This window comes from Polypterus senegalus, chromosome 7 (genome assembly GCF_016835505.1).
Source record: "Polypterus senegalus isolate Bchr_013 chromosome 7, ASM1683550v1, whole genome shotgun sequence".
Lineage (NCBI taxonomy): Eukaryota > Metazoa > Chordata > Cladistia > Polypteriformes > Polypteridae > Polypterus > Polypterus senegalus.
In genome coordinates, this window is record NC_053160.1 from 27,445,942 (window position 1) to 27,470,221 (window position 24,280).

The 24,280-nt window shown below is 41.2% G+C and overlaps 1 protein-coding gene across 2 annotated transcripts in view; it reads left to right on the top strand.

Annotated features, from left to right (window-relative positions):
- Positions 1–24,280, top strand: part of lhfpl2b (LHFPL tetraspan subfamily member 2b) — a 246,176-nt gene that overhangs the window by 140,768 nt on the left and 81,128 nt on the right. The window contains exon 4 of one of the 2 annotated variants that reach the window (XM_039758387.1): positions 2,322–2,403. The gene's annotated coding sequence lies outside the window, so the exon portion shown is untranslated. Of the gene's footprint in view, positions 1–2,321; positions 2,408–24,280 lie in introns of both variants that reach the window. The other variant, XM_039758389.1, reaches the window with a different exon arrangement.

The window sequence follows — 24,280 nt, forward strand, 5'->3', positions numbered from 1 at the left end:
ACACCAGGAAGTGCTGGGGGGGAAGAAGAGCAGGGACACTCCGAGTGCTTCCGGGGATGCAGCCGGCACTTCCGCCACACAGGGGCGTGTCGGTGGGTGATTGCCGGGGAACACCTGGAGCAAATCCGGGTGAGGATAAACTGGGCCGCCTCCCTTCATTCGAGGCTGGAGTCGGGTGGAAGAAGGACAAGGTCAGGAACGAGAGAGAGTAGGAGGCGGCCCGAAGAAGAAGGCATTGTGTGGCCAGGACTTTGGGGGGTACGTGTGTGCACTTTTGAACATTGTAAATAGCTGTAAATAAAAGTGTGGTGGTGGAAAACAACATGTCTGCCTGTCTGTGTCAGGGTAACGTTCACACCATCTACAGCATCTGCCACAGCCAAGCATTATGTGGGCGTCCCCTTGGCCTGGTCCAGCCACTCGGGTGAGGACCCTGCAGGCCGGATCACCCTTGGGTGGGGGATCGCACCACGTGGCTGTAGTGCCATAAATGACGCTCCCTCACAATGCGGGTAATGTGCCTCATTTGGGACTCCATGAGCAACACAAAGTCAAACCAGTGCTACCCAAGTGTGACGATCACTAATACATATTAACCCAATCCTTTTTTTCATAGTTGGAAAGACATATCTTCCCTTTCTCTGGGTAAGGGGGACTTGTAGCTCCTGCCAGGACTTCAAAGCAGCTTTTGAATCCAACATTTTGCTTGCTACTTAAGAAATTGTCTGCTGTGGATACGCTTGTGAAGAAATCTGAAGTTCTGTTACACAAATCAGCATTTCTTAAGGATGGCCTGATCAAACTTGAGTGTGCATGTCATACTATTTTGGGGGATTAGTAATGCAGATCATGTAAGCCGCTTCTGGTCTGGTTTTTCAATGTCTTTTCCAAGTTTATGAAGCAGACAGAGCTTCACTGAGCTCCCATCCTATTTTCTAGGTGCAGTTGGTGCCAAAGTGTTGACACCTTTATGGTGTCTTCCTGCCAAAGCCACGACTGCTGGGTCCTGTTGCGGAGGCTGGCGATGCAATAGTTAGTGCCACTGCCTAATAACCCCACACCTCCGGGTTCAAACCCTGGTCCAGTTGCTATGTCGTCGTGGATTTTGTATGTTCTTCATGTCCAAGTGTTTTTTTTTAAAGATGCTCGTGTAGACGCACAGAGCGTGTTGATCAGAAGCTCTAAATGAGCTGCCACTAAGTTCATATGGGGGTGTCGTTGTGTGCTTCCCATTCTGTGGTGGTCTGTAGTGTTCGGTCTGATGCTGACAAGACAGGCTTCAGATGGATAATAAAAATGTCTGACGATGAAGTCTGTAAAATGAGCAGATGTTTGGACTGTTTATCATTACAGAACATGCTGTGTAGCCCTCTCATTTAGCTTTTAGGTGTTGTTACATTTAACAAATGATTAATCAATGTGGCCAGATGCAAGAATGACAGGTTGCTGCAAGAAAATCTGAATCACCAACCAGGTTGCCACATTTAATGTACGACCACAAATAAAGAAAAAGAACGCTCCTTAGGCTTAGTCTCCCTTGTCTCAGAGCCACAAAATATAGAAATAAAGTTCAGCTTCTAGCCATAGGTCAAGGTCAGTCTGCTCGGGGAGCTCCATCCGGCTGGTCGCTCTTGCCAAAGTGGCGCCAGGGCTTTCATGAATGGGAAACTGGAAGGGCCGGAGTCAGTTGCCCGCCCGTCTCTGTGCGGTGGGCAGAGTAGGACAAGACAGTGTTAGTGACCTCTCGTCCCAGGCGGGTTGTTGCATCCCTCGACAGAACCTGTAAGGAGATCCTCTGACCCGCATGCGTGACACCTTTTAGCAGATGGTTCAGTGGCATTAAGAGTCACACCATCAGCTTTAGCGACGGTTTTTATCCACAGGCTCCTCAGCAGCTCCCCGTACTGGCAACTGAATGAGTGGTTCTTGTTTAAACCTTCTTTAAATGTACGGTGACGTGCTGTGGTTCTGTCACAAGCCTGAGTCCCCTTGCACTGAGTACACATGGCAGTGACGCTTGAGCTTATTTACTTGGTGGCCTTGATTAAGATGTGAAGACTTTGAAATGAAACCAACTTGTTTTTATTTTCAGTTTCTCACTTTCCCCTTTTTATTTCTTGATGGAATGTGAGCCGTGTGTTTCTTGTAGATTTGGAGGACTCCACCCTGACGGAGACACACTGTAACGCTGATGAGGCTTCATCTGGAAGATCAACAGTCCCCTGCTGATTTGAAATGTTCATTATATTTCAGGCCTCAGTTACATATTCATCTTGGCATTTTGTGCTTATCCATTCTGTATTTTTGTTTCGTCTGCCTAGGCTCCATGAAAATCAAGCTGCTGGAAGAGTTATTTTAAAAGAAGAAAAGAAAACGCCAGTGGGACTTTAAAGACAAACAACTGTAGGTACGTTTTTTTTTTTTTTTTGTGGAAAAGAATTTTTTAATATTTTTACCCCCTGTGTTTAAGAAATTGGCAGTTTAAAACAAACTCTTGCGCAGACACAATCCTGACATTTTAATTTTGTTTTACGGAAAGCTCAACAATGTGTCTAATCGTAATAAATTTTGTGAATTCTGCCAAAGAAAATTTGGGGAGATGAGAAGGCTTTTTCTTTGCAGCAATAGCCATCTTAAATAACACCCAGGGGAGTAAATTCTAACATTATTCAAAGTTATTGTCTGTTTTTTTTTATTTTTTTATTTTTTCATTTTTATTACTATTTAATTTAATATTGTTTCTTTGTATCAGTATACTGCTGCTGGATTATGTGAATTTCCCCTTGGGATTAATAAAGTATCTATCTATCTATCTATCTATCTATCTATCTATCTATCTATCTATCTATCTATTATATAGTGCCTTTCTATCTATCTATCTATCTATCTATCTATCTATCTATCTATCTATCTATCTATCTATCTATCTATCTATCTATTATATAGTGCCTTTCTATCTATCTATCTATCTATCTATCTATCTAATGGAGTGAAATGTAGCAGACGATTTGAAATGTTTGAGGGCACAGTCATGCCATGGTTGACCCTGCCACCTAATGGGTCCAGCATGCCAGTTTTGTACTGGTTTGCAGATCTCCCCGAGCCCTCCAATGTGCCCAAAGATGTGCAGGTTAGGTTAACTGGTGACTAAATTTGACCTCTGGGTGGGTATGTGTGCACGTGAGTGGGCCCATTGGCAGACTGGGTTGTTTCTCTCCTTGTGCCTAAGTGCTGCCATGGTTGGATCTGGCCACCCACACTACAAGTATGCGTGAGTACATGTAGTAATAGTCTGAAAGGCCTTTGAGACAGTCGACTAAACTGGATGGCAACGAAGCTGCAGTGTTTGCATCATCATTTAGAGTAAGGCAGTGTGGCATGCTGGCACAGTAGCCAGGGCAGAACACCAGGTTTGATTCCCAGCCCAGTCACTGTTTTCTAATTTCTCCAGTGCCAGTGCCGGTGGCTTTTTCTCAATACACTGCACTTTTTATAAGATGTCACACAACTGTGCAGGTTACGTCAATGGCCAGCTATAAACTGGCCCGGTGGTGGGCATTGTGTGTGAGAGTTTATGAACGGCGGTGGACGGGTAAACTCGTGATCCTGTCAGAATAGGCTGACCCTAAACTGTCATTCGGTGGGTTAGTAGAGAGATGGATGTTTATGTGTTTTAGCTTTTAAAGTTCTTGCTATGTGTTGTTTGTCACCAAAGGTTCCACTGATTTAAGTTACTAATGTGGATTAAGTCAGTGGTTCTCAGCCTGTGGGGGGGGGGATTGGGGGGGCGTGAAGTAACAAAAAGGGGGACGCGAAGATGTGAAAAAAAGAAAACAAGAATCAAAAATATGACAAAACATCTGCTGAAACCAAAACAAATTAACTTAAACTACATTCTGATACTAGAACAATAAATATAGAGTTAGATAAATGTCGATAAAAGTTAAGTAGGTATAATAAAATATGCATTTACATTTCAAAAAAATGTTAGGGGGGGGCGATTAAAACTGTTATGAAAACTCGGGTCACAAATACTTAAAGGTTAAGAAACGCTGGATTAGGTTGTTGTTAGCTTTGTCCTTTATCTTTTATATTTGTCATTAGTTTAGACCTTTTTGCAGAGATCTGTTGTCAGGTTGATATTAAAGATTCTTATTCTCTTGATAGGTGTTAAAAAAGCCAAATCAAACCCACTGTGATTCAGTGCTGTATAACGATAAAGCGTGAAAACTTGGACGCTTTTTATGGCCACTCTATATACTGGAAAGTGAAGTATAAGCTTTGATTCTGTAAAACTGCAATGTGCCGAGTTTCCAGCTGATTGACTTCAAAGCTGTACAGTAATTTATCTTTCAACGCCACTCATTTTACTGCAGGGTTGAGTCATTGGTGATAGCGGGTACCGACCTACTGAGGAGCACCAGTCCATCACACGCTCGTACTGGGCCAGCGTAATCGACGCTAACCTGCGTGTCCCTGGTTTGAGGGCCTAGTGCCGTGTTAAGTCCTGACCTGCTCACTTGGCTTGAATCCTGCACCTGGTCGTTTTCATGTTTATTTTATTTGTTTTATATTGATCTTGATTAAGGGAGCTTATTAAAAATTAGCATCCCCTACTTAAGAGTTTCAATTACTGTGTAATGCTGTGTCATCCTAATTATTATTCATAATTTATAATTAGGATTAGGAAGACGTTTTGATGGTTTTCTAGGCTTTTAATGATCATTTATGTACTGCAATGATAGACGAGTTTATGTTTTGATTTTTCTGATACTTTTTAGTAAATCTCATCTTCAGCTTTTTGCTGTGGGAGATGACAGTTGTAGCTTCAGTCACCAAAGATGAGCATCTGTTGGACAAAAGGAACATACAGTAGATGTCAGCTGCTTCTCCATGCATAAGTGCGAAACCCTGAATTTGATACAAATGATTTGTATTTGTTACGTTTATTAGCATTTCTAATTAACTGGACTAATTTATTAATTCAGCAGAGTGGTGACGTGGTGCATGTTGATTGGACATTCAAGTGAGAATTTCGCTGTCATCCGGACTTGCAACAATATTATTACATCTACTACTGGTAATCTGAGTGGCAATAGCGGTTTAGAAAGAAACTGGAGTTGTTCTGGTTTGGAAAATATTCTGTTATGCTGAAGTAATTACACTGGCACACCTGCACTTCAACAGAGTGTGTATAATAACTGTATGCAATTTTTCTTCTTCCTCTTCATATTTTCCCATTTCTGTGTGGGGTCAATGTGCTTGGTTAGCCTTCTCCATACTCCTTGGTCCTGCACCTCCTCTCCAGTCAGACCCTTTCCTTCAGATCTTCTTTTACTTTATCCATCCACCTCCGCTTTGACCTACCTCCCTTTCTCTTCCCCTTGTACTTCCATTCCCATCTCTCTTTTGTTCACATATTCATGGTCTCTCCTCATCACATGTCCATACCACTTTAAACTACCTTCCTGTACTGTCTTAGATATCTCTACCACTTTTGCTGTACCTCTGATTGTCTCATTTCTTATTCTGTCCCTTTTTGTAACTCCACACATCCATCTGAACCTTCTCATTTCTGCCACATCTAGCTTCTTCTCCTGCACTCCTTTATTGCCTGTGTTTCAGTTCCATATATCATTGCTGGTATTGCCATTCTCCTGAAAGCCTTGCCTTTAACCTTTGCCTTTATTCTTTAATCACACAATACTCCCCATACCTTCTTCCAATTGTTCCAAACACGCTGCACTCTATGGGTTATCTCTGCATCTACCACTGACCTACATATTTAAATGTATCCACTCTCTCGGCAGGCTAACTTCTGCATCCTGATCATCATTTAACCTCATCATATTTATTTTCAATCCTCCATCTTCCAAAGCCCTTCTCCATTCTTCAAACTTCTTCTTTTTCTTGTGCTACACCACACACTGTCACCTGTAAAAAAAAAAAAGCCTGCACCAGGAGATTGATCTTTTATCCCCTGACTCAACACATCCAAAACTCAATCAAAGAGGTAAGGACTTAAAGACTATCCCTGGTACAAAGCTACTAGAACGGGCATCCAATCAATTATCTTAACACTGCTTTTAACCCAAGTCCCCAGTCCCTCATGTATATCCTGGACAATCCTCACATACTTGTCTGATCCTCCTTTCTCTCTCATGCACCTCCAGAACTCTTGGTGTGGCCCTCTATCATAAGCCTTGGAATTCTTTATGAATATCCATAGACTTTCTAACCACCCAGGAAAGTCTACTTCCATCATCACTGACCGAGGACCGTGAAACTCAATTCTCACCACATTTCTACAGGAGCACCATTGAGAACGTTCTGACCAGCTGCATCACCGTCTGGCTTGAGAACTGCAGTGTCTCTGACTGCAAAGTCCTTCAATGGATGGCGCACACACTAGAAAAAATCACTGGGACCTCTCTACCCTCCATTAAAGACATGTTTATTAAGAGTTGCATCCACAAAGTCTAAAGCATTGTGGAGGATTATTCCCTCTCTTCCCACGGTCTCTTTGTACAACTTGCATTTGGCAGAATGTACCACAGCACCCGAGCCAGTTCTGTCAGGCTCTGCCACAGCTTCTACCCCTTGGACTCTGAACTTTGTGCTGCCTGATGCCCTCAGCTCTGCTCCTAGTCGTTTGTTTATATGCACTACATTTGTTATATACTATATTTACAGTTGTGCCTGAAAGCTTGGGAACCCTTTAGAATTTTCTATATTTCTGCATAAATATGACCTAAAACGTCATCAGATTTTCAGATAAAGAGAAAACAGTTAAACAAATGAGACAAAAATATTATACTTGGTAATTTATTTTTTAAGGAAAATGATCGAATATTACATATTTGTGAGTGGCAAAAGAATGTGAACCTTTCCTTTCAGTATCTGGTGTGACCCCCCAATAACTGCAACTAAACGTTTCCGGTAACTTTTGATCATTTCTGCACACCGGCTTGGAGGAATTTTAGCCCATTCCTCCGTACAGAACAGCTTCAACTCTGGGATGTTGGTGGTGTGGTAGATAGGGGGCACTCTCGCTCCCTTGAACCCCTGTCTACGACTCCAAACACCAGGTAAAAGTCCTCAAGTTGACTTTATTAATTCACCACAGTGTACAAAACACCCAAAAACACACAATAATCACTATAAACCAATCCTCTAGCTCCCAGACGCGTTGCCACCCTTCCACCCAGCTCAGCTCACCATCTGGGAGCTCCCACAGTCCTTTTATATCTCCTGACCCGGAAGTGTTCCCAATTCCCAGCCCATGTGATTCTCAATCACTTCCGGGTCAGGTAAAAGCTCTTCTCTTCAACCCGGAGCCTGCCGTCTTCCTATGACGAACTTCCGGGTCATAGGGCATGAAGAAGTCCTCGGTCCTCCCTGCAGCCCCCTCTTGTGGCCCCCATGACATCCAGCAGGGCTGTGCATAAAAACCACATTGTTCATGATCCCCTGCTGGTCTTCTGGGGACCTCCATGCTGCAAGGAGGGCTCCACCTGGCGGCTTGGGGGTATTGGCCGGGATAAACGGCCAGCCATCCTCCACAGTGGATTTCCTCACATTAACTGCTCGCTTCAGGTCCTTCCACAACATTTCGATTGGATTAAGGTCAGGACTTTGACTTGGCCATTCCAGAACATTAACTTTATTCTTCTCTAACCATTCTTTGATAGAACGACTTGTGTGCTTAGGGTCGTTGTCTTGCTGCATGACCCACCTTCTCAGAGACTCAGTTCATGGACAGATGTCCTGACATTTTCCTTTAGAATTCTCTGATATAATTCAGAATTCATTGTTCCATCAATGAAGGCAAGCCATCCTGGCCCAGATGCAGAAAAACAGGCCCAAACCATGATACTACCACCACCATGTTTCACAGATAGGATAAGGTTCTTATTCTGGAATGCAGTGTTTTCCTTTCTCCAAACATAACGCTTTTCATTTAAACCAAAAAGTTCTATTTTGGTCTCATCCGTCCACAAAACATTCTTCCAATAGCCTTCTGGTTTGTCCACATGATCTTTAGCAAACTGCAGATGAGCAGCAATTTTTTTTGGAGAGCAGTGGCTTTCTCCTTGCAACCCTGCCATGCACACCATTGTTGTTCAGTGTTCTCCTGATGGTGGACTCATGAACATGAACATTAGCCAATGTGAGAGAGGCCTTCAGTTGCTTAGAAGTTACCCTGGGGTCCTTTGTGACCTCGCCGACTATTACACGCTTTGCTCTTGGAGTGATCTTTGTTGGTCGACCACTCCTGGGGAGGGTAGCAATGGTCTTGAATTTCCTCCATTTGTACACAATCTGTCTGACTGTGGATTGGTGGAGTCCAAACTCTTTAGAGATGGTTTTGTGACCTTTTCCAGCCTGATGATCATCAACAACTCTTTTTCTGAGGTCTTTAGAAATCTCCTTTGTTCGTGCCATGGCACACTTCTACAAACATGTGTTGTGAAGAGCAGACTTTGATAGATCCTGTTCTTTAAATAACACAGGGTGCCCACTCACACCTGATTGTCATCTCATTGTTTGAAAACACCAGACTCGAATTTCACTTTCAAATTAACTGCTAATCCTAGAGGTTCACATACTTTTGCCTCTCACAAATATGTAATATTCGATCATTTTCCTCAATAAATAAATGACCAAGTATAATATTTTTGTCTCATTTGTTTAACTGGTTTCTCTTTATCTACTTTTAGGACTTGAGTGAAAATCTGATGATGTTTTAAGTCATATTTATTCAGGAATATAGAAAATTCTAAAGGGTTCACAAACTTTCAAGCACAACTGTATATATGTATATATATATATTATATATATTTATATGTATATTTGTTATATACACTACTGTTGTTTTTGTCGTTATTTATTATTTCAATCACTTATCTGTCTTTATAGTATAGTTTGTTACTTGTCTCATGTTTATGTATTTGCTGCACCCTGGCGAATGTTATTTCATACGCACAATGTATGCTGCAGTACGGTGTACGGATGGTATGACAGTAAAGCCACTTGACCTGATGTGTGGTTTTTGTCTTATGTCTGGTAGGAAGTTCTTAATCCCTAAAGAGACAACTTTGAAGAAACTGAAGTCTTGGAGGAGCACATCGGTGTGAAACTGAATCTCTTTGTCTCAAAGACACACTGATTAGGTTAAGGGTGTGTGTGTGTGTGTGTGTTTGTGCAGGTGGGCACCATATGATGGAGTGACGCTCCATCCAGGATTGTTTCCCCATCATATGCCTGTTGCTGTCTGTGTGGTATGCATTGAAAAAAAGAGGAGATAGAATGGATAAATATTTGAAGTATGTTTGTGTTTGTCAAACAATTTATCTTCTTTTATTCATGTCATAAAATTGTGCCATGTATCTGAAATTTGACTTTGGAGGATATGTCACCTATATGCATATTGTCACCAGGTCCACCTGAGTGTGCTGACCTAACTGTTTAAAGTTTGTTAGAAATGGGTGGGATGTTTACAGGGAGGACACAAAATAACAAATTAGCAGAGAGAACAACCTTAGGAACCCCTCTTGGCCTCGTCACCCAGGTTCAGGTGTTGACTGCAGAGCCTGGCACACTTGCTCAGTGCCCCCTAATGCCACTCTGCTCTCCTGTGCTCCTTCCAATCTGGCTACCCGCCTTCCTCCCAGTGAAGCCTTTGCCTTAAACTTGCCTCCTGGCTCCAAGGAAAATAGGCTTTTGGCAGACAACAGCCTTTAAACGCTTCTCTGGCTTATTTTTTTAAAGTTTAGGTACAAGACCATCATCCTGTTCATAAATGCACCCTTTGTCATTTTTATAATGGGGGCTGCCAGCATTAGACAGCAAATTTTTTAGTAATTAAAAGTGAAATGTTGGATTGCTTAATGTCTCATATCTTAATTCATTTCAAATATCCCATTCTAGCTTTCCACACCCACTAAATAATCTTTTCTTAGTCTAATATGATTATTTAATTGATTTAATATGTGACAGACATCCTTTTGAAAGGATTCAATTAAGTTTTTTGAAAGGTTAAGCAGTCTAATTCCTTGGAGAGACGGACGGAAAACTCTTAGAGTCTGTGGAGTTTGTAATGCAGCGGGTCAGTGTGGTTTATCCACTATACTTAGACAAAGGCCTCTTTGATCTCGATGTTATTTAGCACTTTTTGATTTTATTTTATATGGCATCTTTCTTAGTGAATGCCATTCCAAGGTGCTGCCCAAGTGCAGATGCACAATAAAGTTTTCTTTTGTGTATTTTTTTATTTTCCATTTTGTACAGTTAAAGCATAGCCAGGTTAACTGACTTGCTCAGGGGCACACAAGGAGTCAGGAATGCTGGGAATTGAACCCACAGCCTTCTGGTTTAGAGTCCAGTACCTTCTCCGCTGCCTTTTAAATGAAACTAGAAGAGAAAATGTGTAAGAAATAAAACGAGAAAGACGGGGCAAGAAGACTTGAGATAAAGCAGTCCAACACTTGAACAAAACCATTCCTAATAATCTGCTCTCTTTATTTGTATTAATCACTTCATTCTGAGCAACTTTTTCTCCCTCTGTCAGAACAATCGTGCAGTTCTACAAGGTGAACCAAAAGGATGTGCGGCTGCTCTTTTGTCCACTCCTGGGAAGCCACACAGAGGCTGTAAAGAATTAAGTGCTTTTAGTTCTTAAGCTGAGGGCCATAAGAGACCCATCTGTCATGTTGCTAACTCACTAGGTGCTGCTGGGATGTTTAGATACAAAAACATTTTTATTGATCCTGTGTTTTTAAAGGGCTTAATGGGTTTGCTGCAGTTACAATAAATTTGCTGTAAATAACTCTACAGGTGCTCATTTTGCTGCACTCTGGGAGACACCAAATCCTTTTTTTATTTATCTGCCCTAACCCCATACACATTTCTCTGAGCCGGACTGGAAAATATTACAATTACAGCCGGGAAAAACTAAAGTGAAATAAAGGATAGATGAGATTCACATGTGTGGCGATTGTCCCAAAGCAGAAAGCATAAAACATGTTTCCATGGGCGCATTCGCTTTTGTAGTGTGCAGCGTATATTAATGAGTGTGCTGCTCCATGATTCATCCCGCGGATCTGCCTTTTGTTATTTGTCTGTTCTGTAAATGACTTTAGCAGCATTTAGTTTTGTTTCAATGTACTGTGCCTCAATAAAAGTAACTCAATTGGCTTTGTTTGCAGTCCCAGGTTAGACTCGCAGAGCTTGCTGGAACCCTAAATAGAGTCAATTGTTTTCTTTGACTGATGGCTACCATGGGAACAAGATAAGACCCCGTAATGTATTTTGTCAGTAAACCAACACCACAGACATACTGGTGTCTTTCATGGTGCCAGATTTAATTTGTATCACTGCAATGAGAAAACACCGCTGGCTTGCTTATCAGTGCTCTATCTGTATGATGGATTCTGACATGATCTGAATGAGCAAGCACGAGGGAGACAATGCTGACACAAGAGCTCATGGCATTAGGCTGAGAGTGGAGGTGGGCCTTCAGCGCCTTCCCAGCGCCATCTGCCCCAAGAATGTTGATTAAAAAGTTTTTTGTTTGTTTGTTTTTTTTTCTTTTTGACATATCTTCCGGGGCTCAAAATATTTTCTAATTGTATTTCTTTACTGGGAACCACAGGTCTGAGGGTTTACTACTCGTCTTTGACTTACTGTGTCACTCTGATCAAGTCGCTTAAACTGCAAGTGTGCCAGATACATGCAGATAGTGGGATGGATAGGCATGAATGGCACTACAGTATATAGCGGATAGATAGATAAGTTACTATAAGATAGATAGATAGATAGATAGAAAAGGCACTATATAATAGATAGATAGATCAAGCACTATAAAATAGATATGTCACTATATGATAGATAAATAGATAGATGAGGCACTATATGATAAATAGATAGATAGATAAGGCACTATATGATAAATAGATAAGGCACTATATGATAGATAAGGCATTGACAGATAAGGCACTGATAGATAGATAGATAAGGCACTATATAATAGATAGATATGGCACTGATAGATAGATAGATAGATGAGGCACTATATGATAGATAGATAGATAGATAAGGCACTGATAGATAAATAGATAAGGCACTATATGATAGATAAGGCATTAACAGATAAGGCACTGATAGATAAATAGATAAGGCACTATGATAGATAAATAGATAAGGCACTATATAATAGATAGATAAGGCACTGATAGATAGATAGATAGATAAGGCACTTGTGAACGTATAGCGGCCCGGACACACACAGACGGACACCGTTTTAATCATCACCCACGTTTATTTACACAATGCTATACAAAAGTCAAGTGCACCGCCACCAAACCCCCAGCTCCCCAAAGTCCACAAACACAGTCCTCTTCACACAAATACTCAGGCCTCTCTTCGCCTCCTCTGCCTCGACCTTGTCCTCCTCCTCACCCGACTCCAGCCTTGATTGCAGGGCGGCGGCTCCTTAAGTAGGTGGCTGATTGGTGACCATACCCAGCCACCTGCCACACACTATATAATAGATAGATAAGGCACTGATAGATAGATAGATTGATAAGGCACTGATAGATAGATAGATAGATAGGTAAGGCACTATAAAATAGATACTGTAGATAGATAAATAAGGTGCTTTATGATAGATAGATGGAAACGTATTTGTAAGAAAAATGCAGAGTTACAGCCACAAATAAAAAAGGCAAAAATATACATATAACAAGAATTATAATAATCTTAAGTATGCTAACAAAGTACAAGCAGTACCAGTCAAAGCCCTCCTGGAGCCCTAGGCAGTGTGGATGGACCTCTCCCCTTGTTGTCCATAATGGGCAATCTGTATTATTAGACTTCGTCAACTGGTGGTATGGGAGGCGTGGGTCCCCCACTGAGTCAGGAACAGCAGCCCTCCAAGGTTACACAAAAGGCGCCACTATGTGTGTATACCTTTGACATTAATGAGCACGCGCCCCTTGGTGTGCTGGGAAAGCACTCTTTTACTTTCATAAACAGCATCCAGCGGGTAACAGCATCCACTCAGTATTATCAGAGAGTTCCGTGACTGGGGTACCCCACTGGTGTCTGGAGTATGCAGCTCTTTAGTAGCACAAAAGACCCCTATGTGTATATAATGTGGACAAACAGTGCTGGCTGAAGCCCTTTTGGAACCCTAGGTGGCATAGACAGACATTGCTGCTTTTGGTCGGTATTATTAGACTTCAATGACCTGTGGTAGGGAAGGCATGGACTCCCCTCAGTGTCCAGAGCACAAAAGATGTCCCTTTATGTATATACCATTGACTTCAAGGAGCATGCGGCCCTTGGTGTGTGGAGCGCGCACACTTTTACTTTAATAAATGCTATCCAGTGGGTAACAGTACCCACTCGATATCATCAAAGTTTCTCAACTGGGGGTCTCTCATAATTTTTTAATTCATTATTTTTTATGTCATTTGTGCTAAAAAAATCTGTGCTTCTTTTCCTTTTATTGCACAGAATGGGCCGATTTGTAATGCAATTTAGGTGAATTTTAAGGTGTGAGGGTTTTTACTCTAAATGTCTACAACACACAACATATTCTGCTCCAAGACAATGTGCTTATAATGAATGCATTCAAAAATATCCCATACTGTGCTTTGTGATTTTCTACCAGCCATATTAATCTCTGATTCTATCTCACACACAAACTATTTATAGACAGAATTTTGCCACCTGCAGGCCTGGAAAGATATAAAACGATAAAATAGATTCTGCTGTGTTCTGACAGGTGTGACCATGAAAATCACAGAGGCTTAGGAAGGCTCTTAGGCTTGAATCAATGTACAGACCCCACTTAGCTATATTGAGGAAAACAAAGAAAAACAAGCATGTAGTGTGAAGGTTCGGGGCAGCGAGACTTGAATAGCTCATGTATAAGAATGGTAAACCCTTAATGAGCAGAGTAAGAGCAGGTAATAGGAGTATGGACAGGCACAAAACGACAGGGACAGCATCTGAGATTAAGAACAACATATACATTATCTAAACCAGTTTATCAGGGCAGGATCACAGGAAACCTGGAGCCTATCCTAGCAGATTTGGATACAAGGCAGGAAAAATCCCTGGTATGCAATATGTATGATATGGCTGATGTTAAGAACAAAAAAAATGTTATAATTTCAACTATCTATTTTGAGAGAGATAGAAACATTGAAAAAATGGGGACATATATTTTAAAACATAATTCTGCTACTGGATTATTCTCACAATCGCAGATATTTTAGGCTGTAAATATTAACTAAAAAAGATAAATGAATAAATATAGCATAAATACAAAAACACATTAGTATGCTTAGCTTTTCATCACTTGGCAGACTCTCTTCGCCTACCTACCTGTAGTTCAGTAGAGACATTGCCAACTCATTTTTACAAGGTTTGTATCGCTTCGTTGTTAAATGAAGTTTTTAAAGCAAAAGGGATTTGTCAGTAACAATATGCTCATCTTGTATGACGACCTTGTTAGTCTCTCGATCAGTGCCATATTATTTTAAAAAATTGGGAGTAGTCTCCCGTAGAGTAAACCGCAAGATAATCATTATATTTTTATATGATGTATATTAAATAACCATAAACAACAAATCAAATCAAATTAATAATATATTGAACAATTATTATAAAAGTAAAGTTGAATAAATCCGACTCAGCTGCTGCAATAAAAAAAAATAAAGTATCCGTTCACGTGAAGTACGACTTCCAGTTAATGGATTTGGCCCAAAAGTTAATACAGATCTACAATTCTGGTGTAACAACCACATGCTGAATTTCATCCATCTATCTATCTAGTTGCGTTTTTGAGTTATCACGTTTACACACACACATATGTAATTCCAAAAAATGGTATTTTCGGACTCGGGGAGGTCTAAAACGTCAAGATTCATCAAAATCTCGAGGATGAATTTTTTTCATAATTATTTTTACTTTGTGCAAAGTGGCAGGTGAATTGCTGTCAACAAAAAGCAGGCACCTGAGAAATAAACTGAAACGTTGCTCACTCGTGATTTTTCTGTCCATTCTGTCCAGTTTTTGTTGACCAGCACATTCCAATTTCAGGCGTCTGAATTACAAATTGATATACAAGTGCAAAGAAAGGCGGCGCATAAATCACTTTCTATTCCATGTCTTCCACGCGTATTCAACTCGCTCTGTCAATGCAAATGCCGTGTGAACACCCGTCCTCCGTCACTAGCTGAATGACATCCAGTTTTAGAATTAAAAGTTATAAGGGTTAAAAACTAACAGCAAGAATATTCATTCAAAAACGAAAACTGAAATTATTCTAGTAAATTACTACAGTAGAACCTTGGGTCACAACCGTAATTTGTTCCAAAACTCTGGTCGCAACCGGATTTGGTCGTGACCCGAAGTCATTTCCCCCATAGGATTGTATGTAAATACAATTAATCCGTTCCGGATTGTACGAGCTGTATGTTAATATATTTTTTAAAGATTTTTAAGCACAAAAATAGTTAATTATACCATAAAATGCACATAAAATGTAAAAATATTGAATAACACTGAGAAAACCTGTTCACGCTACACCCTTACGAACCGCTCTCTGTAAACACTTTTTTTAATGAGTTTTAAGCACAGGGAAAAAAGTGAACATTTTAAAAATCCGTAATTTATACAAAAACTAACCATAAACAACCAAGAAAACTAACCTTGCATGAGTCGAGTGCTGGCATGAAGGAAGTGAGGAGGAACTGGGCGGTGAGGAGATTACAGTTTTGAGGTTAAGTCCCTCTGCGCGATGCACGTCTGACCGAGAACAATGTACAGTACAGGGAGAGACTGAACACGTGCGTAAATCACTGGCGCGTACAAACCGGAAGGGAAACGAAATCGAGCACAAAGAGTTCACAGTGAATGCACACGGAGAGACTGAACACGTGCGTAAATCATTGGCGCGTACGATTCGGAAGGGAAACTGGCTTGTTCATCACCCGAGTGTGTGGTCATGAACAGATGCAAAAGTTGGGCAAACTTTTTGGTCGTAACCCAATTTGTACGTGTTCCGAGACGTTCGTGACCCGAGGTTCCACTGTATTTTATTTCAGTTAGTCTTTCCAGCTACTTTAATAATTTCGTTTAGTTTTAGTTTTTCATTTCGATTTTGTTAACTATTTTATTTTAGTTTACGAAAATGTTTTTTTAATAATAGTTTCAGTTTTGATTGTAGTTTTCGTTAACTATAATAACCTTGGTACTAACATATATAGAACAAGAATTATTTACAAGTAAGTTAGCAAAGTGTAGGTATTTGCAAATTGTAAGGTGACTAGAATTGCAAATACTTATAAGTTACAATTTAAAATATTCAACTGCGGTCGGAATAAAGAAACATTTGTGTGATGCCTCTAGTTTTGTTTTGGTCATCCATTCCATTCTCAGCTCCATTTAATGTGATGTCGGGTCACCAGCAGCCAGACTCCATCCCAGCAGCGTCAGGGCAAGGCAGGAAACGTTTCTGAAGAGGGCCGACTTTAGAACTCGGCAGTCTGCCTGACACACACTTGTGTGGGGATGTCCGATGAAAGGCCTCGCAGGCAAAGTGAAGACATGCACTAACCTCAGCACTGCTGTGCCATCCGCTTTCCATAATGCTAATGTGATTAACTTTTCTCACTTTTTGAAAAACGTTAATGTTGCTCATATTATAGCTTACAGGATATCATTTTCAATAATTCTGAGATTCAGCCAGTGGCAGAAGGTTTGAAATGCGACTGAGCCGATGATCTGTTGTGAACGCCAGGCACTCTTGCGTGAAATCCGATTCAGTTGTCGTGGTACAAAGGATTTAAATCTCTTTTATGTCATTTGGTGTTATGTAAGGGGTGATCACTTTTAAATGACTCCTCGGTGAATGTTTTATAAGAGGGTAGGGCTGGTGGTCTTAAATGACAGGACTCTAGGCAATATAAATAGCCTTATTCAGAGCAACACTTTTATTAGACATCTTATAACAAAGATCATCAGTTCTCACCAGCAGCACTGTAGCAGAGCAAAGAGAACTTGTGTTAAAGTGCTGAAAGAGTTTGTCATCCTAAACGTGTATCACTTCAGCTTCACATTTAAACACCTGGAGGATAATAAATGAGGATTCTGAAAGTTCTTGAGGCAAGCTAAGGAATAATTTCAAGAGATTCTAAAAGTGCCTCCATGTATGAGGGTTCAGATAACATTAAACAAAAAGAAAACTTTGCCAAAAGCACAATAGGGCAGCACTCCTGTGTATGGATGTTCTGCCACTGGCTAGGTGGGCAGACTGAGGATAATAACCAGGAAATGAACTGTAATGAATAATAATAATTTTAATACCTTTTATTTATATAGTGCCTTTCTCGTACTCCTGGCTCTGAATGAACAACAGGGCATATACAAACATTGGATAGAAATAATATCTGTATAAACGTAGTCGAAACCAGGAAAGAGAAACCCATCTTTTTGCCTACCCCAATGAATGGTGAAAACTCATAGCCAGCAATGCCATGAAAACATACCAGAAAGAAGAAGACACACCAAGAGCTGGACAGAGAAAGTGTGTGTGAGACCAGCTTTTAAACTGGGGACGTGCATCAAGCAACCGGGTCACAAACTGGTGATGTCCATGAAGCCACAAGATGGTATCTCTGGAGCAGTACCAATAAAGATGGTAGAATTTTCTGCATAACAGAAACAACTTTTAATAAGAAGACTAACTCTACCAAAGTGGGGCGGCACGGTGGCGCAGTGGGTAGCGCTGCTGCCTCGCAGTTAGGAGGCCTGGGTTTGCTTCCCGGATCCTCCCCGCGTGGAGTTTGCATGTTCTCCCCGTGTCTGCGTGGGTTTCCTCCCACAGTCCAAAGACATGCAGGTTAGGTGGACTGGCGATTCTGAATTGGCCCTAGTGTGTACTTGGTGTGTTTGTGTGCGTCCTGCAGTGGGTTGGCACTTAATATTTATATTTGTATTTAATACATTTTCTCCTATTTTCAAGGTCATGTTTTCACTTTACCGTTCTCGTATTGAGCATTGTTTTTGTTGTTTTGTGCCTCCAAGATTATTCCTCTTTTTATTTTTATTTTATTTTATTGTAGAATTAACTCTTGGCAGCAGCCATCGCCACCTTCACCGTCACTTCCTCTATCTCTTCATATCTTAAATCATTCTTGAGGCAGGTTGAAGACTTAAGTGCCAGCTTAAGTGAAGTGAAAGATGAAAACATACTAAGTAATTGCAACACAGACACCGACTTAATCACTTTGAATGCGAAAAGACGCCAACGAAAGAAGAGAAGAAGCGGGCAGCTAGGGAGGAGAAAAGAAGAGCTGCTCAAGAAGCAGCAAGTGCATCAACCTCTGAGCAAACGAAGGGTAAACGTACAGAGAAAAAGAATGAAATCTAAGAACGCTCAAGTCAAGGGTATTTGTGCAGTGTGCCATTACTGGTACTACAGAATACTTGTAAAGCTCCTTGTAAAGCACTAATAATGTACTGTAATAATTGTAGCCACAAGGGGCATCAGAGAGCCCCAAACCACAGACACAGCAATACGGCACACAGAGATGTGGAAAAATCAAGAATATTTATTCACGCCAACACCTTTTGCAAATAGCCTTCTCCGATAATCAAACACAATAATACAATAAATGAACAATAAAGCACAATTCTTTCTCCTTCTCTCCTCTGCTGAGTGTTGCCCACTGCCTGCCTGCCTGCCTGCCTATCTATCTATCTATCTATCTATCTATCTATCTATCTATCTATCTATCTATCTATCTGTCTGTCTGTCAGTCATATAGTGCCATTCATATCTCTCTATCTATCTGTTTCCTGCAGAGGCATTAGCTCTCTTGGAAATGTGTTCTTTTAAAATTGTGGCATATTAAATAATTAAACAATATCATAATATACCAGAAAAGGCGATATCCCTCCCATAGTGATTACGGCGGTACAAGAATCACATGAGACAAAATATCTTTTAGCTTACATTTACTGACGTTTACGCGGTTACAGACGGGAGGCATATGGACAGACTTTTATCCAGGTGGGAAATCTGGATCAACACAGTCAGCCATTTTCTCCGTCCCCACGCTGGGAGGTTTTTCAACAACTTTGTGTCGACACAGCCTCTAAGGGTCTGGCCACTGTCCAGACCTTTTATATGGTTCTTCTTCAACTTGCTGGTCCTTTCTGTCTCCAAACAAGGGCTGAATTCCTCCCCCCAAAAATACAGAAATATCATAGTGCTTACATGTCGATTCTCATTCTCCCAAGAAGGAAAGAAGGTTTGTGCTGATAGAGGACAGAAATACCCTAACCTGTGTTTAAGCTGACTATACAAGCCTCCAGTTGTCTTTGGCTATCTAATCCAATGCTTGGCTATCAATTCTAACTGCTGAGCCCCTGTGTGCCACAGTTAACATGCACATGTGAATAAAACTCATAACAGTATTGTCCAGATATAGTGACATAAAGAAAAATGTAGTATAACAAGCCGAGTTGTCGAAAAACCTCCCAGCGTGGGGATGGAGAAAATGGCTGACTGTGTTGATCCAGATTTCCCACCTGGATAAAGTCTGTCCATATGCCTCCCGCCTGTAACAGAAACGTCAGTAAATGTAAGCTAAAAGATATTTTGTCTCATGTGATTCTTGTACCCGTAATCACTATGGGAGGGATATCGCCTTTTCTGGTATATTATGATATTGTTTAATTATTTAATATGCCACAATTTTAAAAGAACACATTTCCAAGAGAGCTAATGCCTCCTCAGGAAACACTATCTAAATGTTAATGGTGTAAGTCTGCAGTATCTCTGTTTAAGTTTAGCTCTTCTACCTTATGGCTCAAGTGGCCTGCACTTTTTTGAATCACTTGCCTGGTGTTGTGTGAAGTCAGCATGGAGTTTGTTGGTCTCCCTGACGTTCCCACAGATGTCTATGATAGGTGTGTCTGACTACGTGACCTTTGATAGACTAGCAGCCTGTCTAGGATGCCTCACACCTTTTGCTCTCAGGACTGCAGTACAGCAAAGTGCCCCTGATTTGTTAGCCATCTTGGGCACAATAAAATGGAGCTTTGTGTTCTTGTCATTTCACCAGATAACTATGTGCGTCCAGTGGCCAGCCCAAAGAATATCTCCTCTCAGCAGGTGGTTTTGCTGTTTATTTAAAAGTGACACTGCTAACAGGTCTAGTACTTTGTATCTGTAGGACTTTTAACTGTCATGCCTAAGGTGTTTTTTGTACCATGTCCTGGAGCCATGCAGCCCATTTTGTTCCATTTTTTTTTTTAATCATGAATTAAAAGGTCTTCTTTTTTTCACTGGCCTGGGAGGAGCACATGCACTTTATAAAGTTTTATTCATGTGCCCATAGACAGACAAGCACAGAAACTAAAACACTGTATTAAAGACGAGCAGCTCCTTGGTTCCATCACAGAGAGGGGAAAGTTAACGTTCACATATTGGCCCAGATTCGCCTGCTGACCTCTACTCTGCCGTTAGCCCCTCGGTTTATATGACGCCATCACCTTCATGTGTCAGTCGTAGTGATCCAAATGCTAATGTGCCCTCATCAGAAGACCTTTGTCACCCCTGTAGGGCTGCTTGTCAAATGTGAATGGACTCCAGTGGACCCGAGCCCTGCATAGTAAGCCGTCTAGAAGGATCTGACAACGCCTTGGTGACCCGAGAGCAGAACAGAACGCTTTCCAGCTCGACAAGTCCACAGAATATAAAAGGAGGCATCAAGGTGGAAATGTGCAGCTAGTTTTCAGTTAGGGAGTCCACTAGATAGACATCCAAATGCAACTCTATATACGCAGCTTTCCATCCATTGATTTTCAGACCTCCTGTTTTTACAGACTTACGCTTTATATTTTTTTTTCGATCTATTTAATTCAGTATAGTATATTGATCAAATTTTAATAGTTTCAGGAGGCAAAGCTAGTCTGGGCTATTGGCCAACTAGATGTGTAACTTTATAAGCCTTTAATGAAAACGTCCAGATTTGCTTCACAGCCTGGTGTGTCAGTGGATCTTTCTGAGCTTCAGACATGATCTCATGCCTCACAGACTGCAATAAACATGGAATGGCATTACAGATAATAACAGTGCGCTTTAGGGACAGCAGGACATTTCTCACCCCTGCTTTGGTGTTTAGCTCTTAGCAACTAGTAATTATAATGAGATCTCCCCCCCCCGCCCAACCAGTCTTCATCTCACTGAAAATAATGTTTAATGATAAAGATGTGCTGTCATTTCAGCGGGCATTAGTAGATTGCAGTTGCTTGTCCATGCCTGTGTGCTCTGGTTCAAATTTGTTGTCAAGTGTAAAGAAAGAAAGAAAGTCCCTGGGGGAACTTGGGCTTTTTACAGAAGCTCTTTAAATGCATTAATAAGTAGATAAGTAAGTAAATGAATAAATATTGTGACAGATAGGGGGCACTTTCGCTCCCTTGAACCCCTGTCCAAGACTCCAGACACTAGGAAAAAGTCCAAAAATTGACTTTATTTATCTTCCACAGTGCACAAAGCACCCTCTCCTCCACTATACTCATTAAATGACACCCTAATCACTAATAGACAATTCCACCACTCCTAGACGCGTTGCCACCCTTCCACTCAGATCAGCTCGCCGTCTGGGAGCTCCCACAGTCCTTTTATACTTCCTGACCCGGAAGTGTTCCCAATCCCCAGTCCATGTGATTCTTTATCACTTCCGGGTCAGGTACAAGTCTTTTTCTTCACCCCAGAAGTACGTCACTTCTGTTGTCGCTCCTCCTATGATGCACTTCCGGGTTATAGGGCACATATGACTCTTCGGTCCTCCCTGCAGCTCCCTCTTGCAGCCCCCGTGGTATCCAGCAGGGCTGTGTATAAAAACTACATTGTCCATGATTCCCTGCTGGTCTTCGGGGCACCTCCATATGGCAGGGAGGGCTCTGTCTGGTGGCCTGGGGGTATTGGCCGGGATGACAAGCTGACCATATACCACAATATACACACACACAGAATAAATTTGACACCAGCAGACAGTTCATGTGAACTGACATCATCTCATCCAGAGAATACGGCGGGCATTGCACATGTTGTCACTGGGTCAGGCTTACCCAACAGGAATGGTTTATTCATCCATTCATGTTTTTTTTAACCTGTTGAAGCTCATTTAGTATTTTAGGGAGAAGAAACGTGTCCTGGTAGTGTAGCATTCGAGACAGCAACCAGCCTTGGATGGGGAAAAAAAAAAAGTGGCTGTGGGCTTATCTGCCAAAATGTGGTGTGTCACATCCTTCACTCTGGTCGATCTCACAATACTGTATGGTGGGTATCAGTTTCAGTTGATGCTTATGAATGTCCAAGTGTCATTGCATCTGTAGGCCCTTTCACATTAGTCCCATGTCCTGGATTATTTTCAAAGCTGTTCCTAACTATCTGTGTTTTTTTGAGTTTCACATTGCGTTTTATGAACGCATGTCAACCCTGCTATTAAAGCAATAAGAACACACTGTGCTGTGTCCACAAGACTCTTGGATGGCCCTTTAAGGTTTGTTTTTTTTTGATTGGTGTTGTTCCACTTGGCTAATGTATTCAGAACACATCACCTTCCCTTAATGGACCCACAGTGCAGTCACAGAGAAATCCGTTTGTGCTCCTCTGTACTGGCAGGTCAAGTATACGTCGTACTGGTGACCCACAACGCCTCAACCGAAGTGACCTGTACACTTGATGACCGACATATATGGCCAAAGAGCTGGCCCCAAATTGAACTGTAAGGTGTTGCATGACTGTGTGTGTGAATATATGGATATGTCTATACTGTATATGACAATATATACAGTATGTGTGTGTGACACTTCGCATCTCTGCCACTCACGTATGTGGATTTCACTTTCACCAAACAACAAAACTTTTAATTCTCGCGGATACGCCTCTTCATTGGGAAGAAACACTACTTTTCCCTGATGGCAGCACGAATTAGACAATCTACAAGTCTCTGACTTAAAGTTTAAAGCCAAACAATATATTTGATCTCTTTTCGCTGTTCGGTTATTTCACCGAGTACTAATTTCCATTTGTTTGTGCTAATACGATCTTTACTATCATTGTTTTGAGACTTTCAAATTTTCTTACTTCCATGATCTGTTACCTGCTCTGCATGTGTATTATGCCAATGCTTTTGAATTCTTTACGACATTCTACTTTGTCTTTTATCGGCCCCGGGCTATCTTTTTTGCATTCTTTTCTCTCCAATGCTTTTAGTCTCTTTTCGACGCACTGCTCTTTCTTCTTCACTTAGTCATTGACGTGTCATCTAGAACGTATACATTTTTTAAGAGCTGAGAGCACAGGAAGTGTGTCTGCCAAAAGCATTCCAACAACTGAGAGGTTAGATAACCGTGGTCTTGTTTGAAAATGGTTGTGAGTAGGGCGTGACTTGCAAAAGTCACCATCTCACGGGACTTGCTGCCAAAGGTTGTAAGTATGATGTGACTTGTCCGTCTCGCGGGATGTGAAAGTGTCTGTCTGTCTCTCTTCAGAAGATTACGTCTTGTCGACCGGGAAAAAGTCTTCTCTTGTCCCAAGATTTTTATATATATATATTATTATATATATATAACTTTTTTTTACACTCATATACACAAACACACTCTCTCTTTCTGCTGGTGAACTGTTTTAATTTTCTAAATAAAATATATATATATATATAATTATGTATACTAGCGTACGATTTGGAAGCTTTACCAGATTAAAGTTCGAGAAGTGTGTTACCATAAACGCTTAAGGTTATGTGTTTTTAATTTTTCGCTTCTGAACACTAACCATTGCACCACTGTGCGGACCCATTTACTAGTCCCAGGGCAGTGGGGAGCTGGACACCAGTCATACCACTAGTTTGTAGAAGGCAGAAACCAGCCGTGGCCTGGGCACACTCGCTTATACCTTCGCACTCATTTCAACAGGGCCAATTTGTAGTCTCCAGTCAAACTAATCTTCATGTCTATGTGATGGATGAAGAATTTAAAGAAACGTCTCCCCAGACACAGGGTTGAGAAGCCGTCTCCATGCTAACAGTGACTAGGTGGAGTGTGGTGAGCCTAACTGCAGTGATGGCTGCTTCACATAAATAATGTAAACGTATTTGTGCTCCATGCTGTTGGTTGAGTTTGCCAGTCAGTGCGTTGCATCTTCAGTAACTTTTATATTCTTGTTAATGTCCTGGACAGGAGTGCGCCT